The following is a 9,973-nucleotide window of genomic DNA, read 5'->3' on the forward strand; positions in this document are numbered from 1 at the left end:
GGAAGTGGCCACTGAGCTCAGAGTGTCACAGAGTGTCATCAGCAGGTTGCAACAGAGATACAGAGAGACTGGAAGAGTCACAGAAAGGCATAGAAGTGGACGTCCATTGACCACATCCCACACTGATGACCGCTTCACGGTGCCCTGCGGAACCGGATGATGAATGCCACTCAACTCCAGGCACATTTAAGGGAGGTGAGAGGCACCCAAGTGTCACATCAGACCATTCGAAACCGTTTACATCAGGGTGGTCTGCATGCTAGAAAACCTGCAAGGGTACCTGACCATACCACCAGGCACAGGCGTCATCGTCTTGCATGGGCCAGGGAGCATTTACGCTGGATGAGGGACCAGTTGGCCTCAGTGCTGTTCTCTGATGAAAGTCGATTCACGTTGAGCAGAAATGATGGCCGCCAACGATGATGGAGACGTCAAGGAGAGCGCTATGCATCAGCCACTGTTGTCACCAGACGAGGCTTTGGTGGTGGTGGTGTTACAGTGAGGGCAGGTGTGTCTAGTCAATACAGAACTGCCGTACACTTTGTGAATGGTACAGTGACAAACCCATACTACCTGAATAACATCATTAATTAATCCAGTCATTGTGCCCCTGCATGAACACAGGCCTAATTTCATCTTCATGGACGACAATGCTCCAGCTCATCGAGGTCGCATCATTAGGGAACGGCTGCTGGAGACTGGGGTACCTCAAATGGAGTGGCCTGCACTTTTTTCCAGACCTCAGCTGAGTCGCTGTGTTAAGGCTCGTAACTCTGTACCCCAGAATCTCAATGACCCTTCAAGAAGAGTGGGATGCCATGCCTCAGCAGACAATAAGTCGACTTGTGGACAGCATGAGACGTCGTTGTCAAGCTGTAATTGATGCACATGACAAGCTATTGAGACATTGACATTTTTTGTTGTGGTATACCCACCACTGTTGTTGGCTTATGTTTCAATAAATTGTTTGAGATGAGGAAATCACCATTGCATGCTTCTACTTAAATGCCCTACTTTCATGATATAATACAACTGTAGCGTGAACTTTTTACATTTTCCATAAATTTCACCCGAAAGCCAGATATCCCTAACTTTTTGTGAGTAGTGTATATATATATATCTAATGTTTGTCCCTATGCAGTTTCTGTATCAATTGATTAATCTGTTCTTAATTAATCTTAAAAAAACACTTCACAGACTTTCTCCACGCTAAAAATCAGGCTTCACGCACCACTTGTTGTTTCCGCTGTTGCCACGGATACCAAAACATCGACTTTCCAGGAACAAAAACCACCGAGAAAAAAGCTAATTAACTGGTGGATGCTCTCGTTTCCTCTCTGCGGAGCCAGAGGTCGAAACAGGAAGCAACAGGCTGTGGGTTTTTAGAGAGTGGGCCTCCATCCATCAGCGTGTTTTTCCTTTTCTTCTTCAAACAACACTGCAGGAGGAGGAGAGGAGGTGAGGCGGGCGTTCATGACAGTCAGCAGAGACGCAGGTTATAACCTCCGAATGAAAGGAGAACACTGCAGTTTATGGGTTAGATCACTCACTCTTGTCTCCAAACAGGAAACCAGAGACTCACATAAAAAGCTTTGTCAAAGTACCGCCTGGTTTAAAATTAAATAAATAATCTAGTAATTGTGATAAGTTTTAGGTTTCTGTTTGAATAAAGCTTTATTAACACATTTCAAGGAAAGTTCTTATAGATAGAACTGTGTAATTTACCTTCTTTAACCCTCCTGTTGTCCTCAGGTCAAAGAAGGACAGGAGGAAGGAAGGAAGGAAGGAAGGAAGGAAGGAAAGGAGTAAGGTGGGACGGAAAGGAGTAAGGAGGGAGGGAGGAAGGAAGGAAAGAAGGAAGGAAGGAAAGGAGTAAGGAGGGAGGGAGGAAGGAAGGAAGGAAGGAAGGAAGGAAGGAAGGAAGGAAGGAAAGGAGTAAGGAGGGAGGGAGGAAAAGAGGAAGGAAGTAAGGAGAGAAGGAAAGGAGGAAGGAAAGGGGTAAGGAGGGAGGGAGGGAGGGAGGAAGGAAGGGAGTAAGGAGGGAGTAAGGAGGGAGGGAGGAAGGAAAGGAGGAAGGAAGGAGAGAAGGAAGGGAGTAAGGAGGGAGGGAGGAAGGAAGGAAGTAAGGAGGGAGGGAGGAAGGAAGGAAGGAAGGGAGTAAGGAGGGAGGGAGGAAGGAAGGAAAGAAGGAAGGAAGGAAAGGAGTAAGGAAGGAGGAGGAAGGAAAGAAGGAAGGAAGGAAGGAAGGAAGGAAAGGAGTAAGGAGGGAGGGAGGAAAGAGGAAGGAAGTAAGGAGAGAAGGAAGGGAAGAAGGAAAGGAGTAAGGAGGGAGGGAGGGAGGAAGGAAGGGAGTAAGGAGGGAGTAAGGAGGGAGGGAGGAAGGAAAGGAGGGAGGAAGGAGAGAGAAGGAAGTGAGTAAGGAGGGAGGGAGGAAGGAAGGGAGTAAGGAGGGAGGGAGAAGGAAGGAAGGAAGGGAGTAAGGAGGGAGGGAGGATGGAAGGAAGGAAGGGAGTAAGGAGGGAGGGAGGAAGGAAGGAAGGGAGTAAGGAGGGAGGAAGGAAGGAAGGAAGGGAGTAAGGAGGGAGGGAGGAAGGAAAGGAGGTAATTTGATCTAAAGTTTAGTAAACAGCAGAAATTAAATTAGTATTAGCAGTGAGCCGCGTTGTCTTTAAAACAGCTTTGTCTCCTCGGTACCTGCACAGTGTTTCAGGTGCTCAGCAGGTTAGTTGTTATTCCTGCAGCTTGGTTTCAGATAAGCAGGGGCGGAGCTAATGGGGGGGGGGGGGATTTTGGGGCTGCAGCCCTGAATGTTTCTTTAATATTTTGAATTAGATGTTTCTGTACAGCGACTTCAACCAGCTGCTGACTTCACTTACTTATTATTTTATTTCTACGTGCATTCTTTCTACTAATGTTTGCAGTAGTCATTTAATGCAGTAAAGTTAAATTCTGCACGTGAACCATCAAAAACCCAATAAAAAGGTCCTGGTTCTGGCGGCTCTGGGCTCAGACCTCGATCAATTCCTCGGTCCGCCCCAGTAGACAAGTCTCTAGAAAATGAATGTAAGTGAAGTGATGTGTGTGTGAGTGTTTGTGTGTGTGTGTGTGTGTGTGTGTGTGTGTGTGTGTGTGTGTGTGTGTATGTGTGTGTGTGTGTGTGTGTGTGTGTGTGTGTATGTGTGTGTGTGTGTGTGTGTGTGTGTGTGTGTGTTCTCGCTGACAGCTGTGTGACACTGCAGGTCTGTTTCTTTACAGCGAGCCATCAGACGGATCAGCTGGTGAGCTGCAGACCAAGTGTGAGACAGAACTTCACACATGGACTCATAGTAGACCCCCCCCCACACACAAACACACGACCCCCCCCCCCCCCCCCCACAATGCCCCCCCCCCCCCCTGCAGCAGCGGGGTGAAAGGCTGCAGCCTCCGCAGCTGTCACAGATGGTCCCCAGCAACACCAGCACCCTCGATCCCTGTCATCATCACCCAGCAACCAGCTACAACTGAAGTCTGAAAACAGACCCAGCTACTCAGACCCCCCCCCCCCCCCCTCAAAACCTCCACTGCTCCCTCCCATTCCTGCAGAAGCACCAAAACATCTCCTCTCTCTCTGCTCACTCTTTTATTCTGCAGCTGCAAACAAACAGGGAGGGGTTCATCCTCAGAAAGAGGGGGGGGGGGGGGGGGGGAGCTACGCTTGTTTAACCCAGTTCATGAAACCAGACAGGAAGTGATGACGTTTTACCTGCAGGTCAAACTTCTGTTCAATTTATACACCTACATCTGAGTCAGTGAGTAATAAGGGTTGTTAAGATGAGCAATTTCTAAAAATCAGTTAAACTAGATTTAAAAGCAGCATCAGGTTTGTTAAAATGTACATTTAGTATTTTTGTTGGTTTTATATCATTTGAAATGATATTTGCACCATTTTTTTACCAAAAGTAAGACTGAATGCTCCTGAAGATGTCAAATGGTGTAACCACAAAAGAATGATACATATTACATATTTTATAACCTAGAAAGAGAAAGATAAAGGAGGAAGAAAGAAAGAACAAGAAGTAAAAGGAGAAAGAAAGAAATAAAGAGGAAGAAGAGGAGAAAGAAAGTGAGGAGGAAGAGGAGAAAGAAAGATACAGGGAGGAAGAGGAGGGAGGAAGGAAGACGGAAGGTAAGGAGGGAGGAAGGAAGGTAGGAGGGAGGGAGGAAAGATGGAAGGAAGAAGGAAAGAAAGGAGGGAGGAAAGAAGGGAGGAAGAAGGAAAGAAGGGAGGAAGAAGGAAGGAAAGGAGGGAGGAAGGAAGATGGAAGGAAAGGAGGGAGGAAGGAAGATAGGAGGGAGGGAGGAAAGGAAAAGAGGAAGGGAGGAAGGAAAGAAAGATAGAACAAGGTTTTAATTTAATTAACTCGTCATCGGTTTGGTCTTCATCAGCGGAGGATGAGGAAGAGGGAGGAAGGAAGAAGGAAGGAAAGGAGGAAGGAAAGGAGGGGAAAAGGAAGGAAGGAAGGAAGATGGAAGGAAGGGAGGAAGAAGGAAGGAAAGGAGGGAGGAAAGAAGGGAGGAAGAAAGGAGGAAGAAGGAAGGAAAGGAGGGAGGAAGGAAGGAAGATGGAAGGAAAGGAGGGAGGAAGGAATGTAGGGGGGAGGGAGGAAAGAAGGAAGGAGGGAGGGAGAAGGAAGGAAAGAAAGGAGGAAGGAAGGGAGGAAGAAGTAAGGGAGGGAGGGAGGAAGAAGGAAGGAAAGGAGGGAGGAAGGAAGACGGAAGGAAAGGAGGGAGGGAGGAAGGAAGAAGGAAGGAAAGGAGGGAGGAAGGAAGACGGAAGGAAGGGAGGAAGAAGGAAGGAAAGGAGGGAGGAAGGAAGGTAGGAGGGAGGGAGGAAAGAAGGAAGGAGGGAGGGAGAAAGGAAAAGAGGAAGGGAGGAAGGAAAGAAAGATAGAAGGTTTTAATTTCATTAACTCGTCATCGGTTTGGTCTTCATCAGCGGAGGATGAGGAGGATGAGGAAGAGGGAGGAAGATGAAGAAGATGAGTGTTTTAAAGTGTTGGGTATGAAATCAGAAGAGCTGCAACAAAGCAAAATTCCTTCTGCTGATGAAAACCATGTGATGTGACTGAAAGCTGCTGCTGCTGCTGCATGTGGAGACCAGACGCCTTTAACCATCCTGTTGTCCTCGAGTCAAGGAAGGAAGGGAGGAAGAAGGAAAGAAAAGAGGAAGAAGGAAGGAAGGAAGGGAGGAAAGGAGAGAGGGAGGAAGGAAGGAAAGAAAGGAGGAAGGGAGAAAGAAGGAAAGAAAGGAGGAAGTGAGGAAGGGAGGAAAGGAGGGAAGAAGGAAGGAAGGAAGATGGAAGGAAAGGAGGGAGGGAGGAAGGGAGAAAGAAGGAAAGAAAGGAGGAAGGGAGGAAAGGAGGGAAGAAGGAAGGAAGGAAGATGGAAGGAAAGGAGGGAGGGAGGAAGGGAGGAAAGAAAAGAGGAAGAAGGAAGGAAGGAAGGGAGGAAAGGAGAGAGGGAGATAGGAAGGAAAGAAAGGAGGAAGGGAGAAAGAAGGAAAGAAAGGAGGAAGGGAGGAAGAAGGAAGGAAATGAGGGAAGAAGGAAGGGAGGAAGGAAAACGGAAGGAAAGGAGGGAGGAAGGAAGGAAAGGAGGGAGGAAGGAAGGAAGGAAGACGGAAGGAAAGGAGAGAGGGAGGGAGGAAGAAAGAAGGAAGGAAAGGAGGGAGGGAGGGAGGAAGAAGGAAGGAAATGAGGGAGGAAGGAAGGGAGGGAGGGCGAAAGGAAAAGAGGAAGGGAGGAAAAGAAAGAGAGAAGGAGGGAGGGAGGAAAGAAGGAACAGTCGAAAATGACGGGGTCAATTTGACCCGGGAGGACGACACAAAGGTTAAATAAATATAAAAATACCCACTTTTATTTTGAAATTCACACATCCTCTTCCTTCATTAAATAAATCCAGAATCTATGAACATGTAGATTTGGTTCATTTCAGAATTAATCCTTTTAGTTCTTTTACAAGCAAAAATACAAAGTGTTCTTCTTAACCCTCCTGTTGTCCTCGAGTTAAGAAAGGAGGGAGAAAGGAGGGAGGAAGGAAGGGAAGGAAAGAAAGGAAGGAAGGAAGAAGGAAAGGAAGGAGGGGAGGAAGGAAGGGAAGAAGAAGGAAGGAAGGAAGGAAGGAAGGAAGGAAGGAAGGAAAGAAGGAGGGAGGGAGAAAGGAAGGAGGAAAGGTGGAAAAAAGAATGATAAATATTATATCTAGAAATAATTAATTAAAGCAAAATATAGAAATGGCATCTGCATGATGTCGACTGTCTTTCATCTTGTTTTGTGTTCAGTGAATTAAAATGAAAAAGATTTATAGAAGTTAAAAATGTGTTATATATTAATTGTTGATTTAACTTCAACTTTGACCAGAATATATTTGTTGAACTCAATTTGATTTGTGAAGCAGAGAAAAAGAAGTTAAAAGTTACATGAAAACCTCAGCAGTAAAAACTGACTGAATGCACAGTTCAGAGTTTGGCTTTAAATCTAAAGCAATGTGTTTCTTCTCATTATTAAACTGAGATAATTATTAAACTTGCGATAAGCAACACCTTTACACATGTCCAACTCCTCCCACCTGTTCGATACAGAACAACCTTTGCTCCATGATATTTCACAATAAACCTGTTAATGACAGAAAGGAGCAACACTGGAAAGATAAAAGCTTCAACGTCATTCTGCAGAAATGAAACTTAACATTTATCAGAGGACAGCAGAGCTGCAGTCGAGTCTCTCCACTTCTGTCCAAATATAAATGAAACTGAGTTCATCAAGTCTTTCTCAACAACACAGCAGAGTCTCTGCCAAACACTGGTGAGTACAACTGATCATATTTAATGTTTCAACAACCAGCTTTAACACAGGAGACAGGAAGTTCATCTCTTTTCATTTCATACTGACACTTGTGAGATTGTTTACAGTATAACTGCAGCTGCTTTTACACACTCAGTAAAAAACACTTTAAGTGTTTTTAAGTCTCTGTCAGTTCTCAGGACTTTTGTAAAGTGTAACTGAACCTCTGTGGTTTGGAGTTTAGCTTCACTGCTATTTCCTGATCTTTGACTATTTCCTGATCACTTCCTACAGACACATTTCACTTCCTGCAGCTCTTTCACATTAAAAGCTTTTCACTGGTGAACCAGCAGGACACTTTTATTGTGAAGCAGCAACAGGAAATAAAATGTGTTTATTCATCAAGTCAGCAAAAGCTTTGTTAGCAGTGAGATTCTTCAGTAATAATTCTTCTCTACAACAAGATATGAACATATTCTGTGATATTTTATCAGCGGATCAGATTGTATTGAGTAATAGTAAAAGCACAAACAGCCACAATGAGCTGTTAGACAAAGAGCTGCAGATGAGTCTCTGACTGTAGTTTGTACAAACCAGCACACGTCCAACATTAAAGGAGAACAAAGACTTTAACCTGGCTGTGAAATCCTGGAGAAAATCTTTTTATGCTCATCAACTCTGATTAAATGTTTAAACATGTTTAATTATAATTATAATTCTATAATGAAACATTAACTGTTTATCTTCCTTTTTAATCAAGTACAATGAAATTCTTCTTTCTCTCTACATGTGTAGATATGTCTGCTGCCAGCTGTCTGAGATCTGAAGATCAGTTTCTGTGCTCCATCTGTCTGGATGTGTTCACTGATCCAGTCACCACACCATGTGGACACAACTTCTGCAAAAACTGCATCAATGAACACTGGAACAGTAATGACCAGTACCTGTGTCCAATGTGTAAAAAGGTTTTCAACATAAGACCTGAACTTCACATCAACACTTTCATCTCTGAGATGGTTTCTCAGTTCAGACAGGAAGCTCAACAGAAAGCCAGCAGCAGCAGCTCAGAGCAACAAGCTGCCAAACCAGGAGAAGTTCCCTGTGACGTCTGTACTGGAACCAAACTGAAGGCCCTGAAGTCCTGTCTGGTGTGTCTGACCTCCTACTGTGAGACTCACCTGGAGCCTCATCTGACAAAACCAGGTCTGAAAAGACATCAGCTGATCTACCCTGTGGAGAACCTGGAAGACAGGATGTGTATGAAGCACGATAAACCTCTGGAGCTGTTCTGTAAGACCGACCAGACATGTGTCTGCGTGCTCTGCTCTGTTTTAGACCACAAGACACATGAGTTTGTTCCTCTGAAAGAAGAATATGAAGGAAAGAAGAAAGAGCTGGGGAAGACAGAGGCTGAAATTCAGGAGAAGATCCAGAAGAGACGACTGAAGATTCAAGAGATCAAACACTCAGTTGACCTCAGTAAGGAAGCTGCAGACAGAGAGAAAGCAGAAGGTGTTCAGGTCTTCACCGCTCTGAAGGAGTCTGTTGAGAGAAGCCTGAATGAGCTCATTGAGACGATTGAAGAGAAGCAAAGAACAACAAAGAAACAGCCTGAAGACTTCATCAAAGAGCTGGAACAGGAAATCTCTGAGCTGAAGAAGAGAAGCTCTGAGGTGGAGAAGCTCTCACACTCTGAAGACCACCTCCACCTCCTACAAAACTTCCCGTCCCTGAAAGCTGCTCCACCCACCAAAGACTGGACAGAGGTCAGCGTCCGTCCATCATATGAGGGGACTGCGGTGAGAGCTGTGGCTCAGCTGGAGGAGACGCTCAGTAAACAGATGAAGAAGCTGTTTGAGGCTGAGCTGAAGAGGGTCCAGCAGTATGCAGTGGATGTGACTCTTAATCCTGATACAGCAAATCCTGATCTCATCCTGTCTGATGATGGGAAACAAGTAAACTGTGGTGATGTGGAGAAGATTCTCCCAGACAACCCAGAGAGATTTTCTTATTGTGTTAATATTTTAGGAAAGCAGAGTTTGTCTTCAGGCAGATTTTACTTTGAGGTTCAGGTTAAAGAGAAGACTAAATGGGATTTTAGGAGTGGCCAGAGAGTCGATCAACAGGAAGGGAGAAATCTCACTGAGTCCTCAGGATGGTTTCTGGACTATATGTTTGAGAAATGGAAACGAGTACAGAGCTCTTGCTGGGCCTCCAGTAGTTCTCTCTCTGAAGTCTCAGCCTCAGAAGGTGGGGGTGTTTGTGGATTATGAGGAGGGTCTGGTCTCCTTTTATGACGTAGATGCTGCAGCTCTTATCTACTCCTTTACTGGCTGCTCCTTCACTGAGAAACTCTACCCATTCTTCTGTCCCTGTCTTAATGATGGTGGTAAAAACTCCGCCCCTCTGATCATCTGTCCTGTCAATCAAACTGTCTGAGTCAATACCAGGATGCTGATTGATTAGAGACCAAAACTGATCAATTGTAAATGAAGATTCAGTTAATTATGGTAACAAATGTATATTCAGCAGTAATGTACAGTGTGAACTTGTTTCCATCAATAATGATTAATGTAGACATTCTTTTATGATTTATAATATAATTATTTTATTTCATGTATGTTGGAATTGACTTTAAACTTGTCTTTTTACTGCTTCAGTGTCCCTCCATGATTTGATTCATTAACCTCTTCACTGGTGATGGATCCATCATGACAAACACACGTGAGGAAAAACTCTAAACTCTAAAATCTAGTGTGCATCTAAAAGTTTGCAAAGATTTCAAATGTCAGATTGAACTTTATAGGGAAAAGTGTCGACACTGATGGACAATATATCAAGAATATATTAATTTTGTTGTTTGATGTAATGACAGCAATAAAGGTTATGGGGCCCTTTTTCCTGAATTAAGGCACAAGCAAAGATTGAAGTCTTCATTCCTGGTGCATGGTGTATGTGGGTGTGACCAACACATTTTCGCAATTTTGCTGGGCCATATTATATACATATATTTATTTTCCTGTAATCAGATTTTTTATGAAAGAAACACTGGTTAGACCATTTGGACGCTGGGTTGCATCACATCACTGTACCAAATATTAGTCTGAATGTGTATATTTGGGATTTGTGGAGAGGAAGTAAGAGCAGGACAG

General features: G+C 44.5%; 1 protein-coding gene and 1 pseudogene across 1 annotated transcript in view; one reads left to right on the top strand and one right to left on the bottom strand.

Moving 5' to 3' along the window:
* Window positions 1–9,973, bottom strand: part of LOC133999487 (E3 ubiquitin-protein ligase TRIM39-like) — an 87,402-nt gene that overhangs the window by 60,171 nt on the left and 17,258 nt on the right. The window lies entirely within an intron of this gene.
* On the top strand, window positions 7,619–9,260 carry LOC133999666 (E3 ubiquitin-protein ligase TRIM39-like; annotated as a pseudogene).

This window comes from Scomber scombrus, chromosome 2 (assembly GCF_963691925.1).
Source record: "Scomber scombrus chromosome 2, fScoSco1.1, whole genome shotgun sequence".
Taxonomy (NCBI): Eukaryota; Metazoa; Chordata; class Actinopteri; order Scombriformes; family Scombridae; genus Scomber; species Scomber scombrus.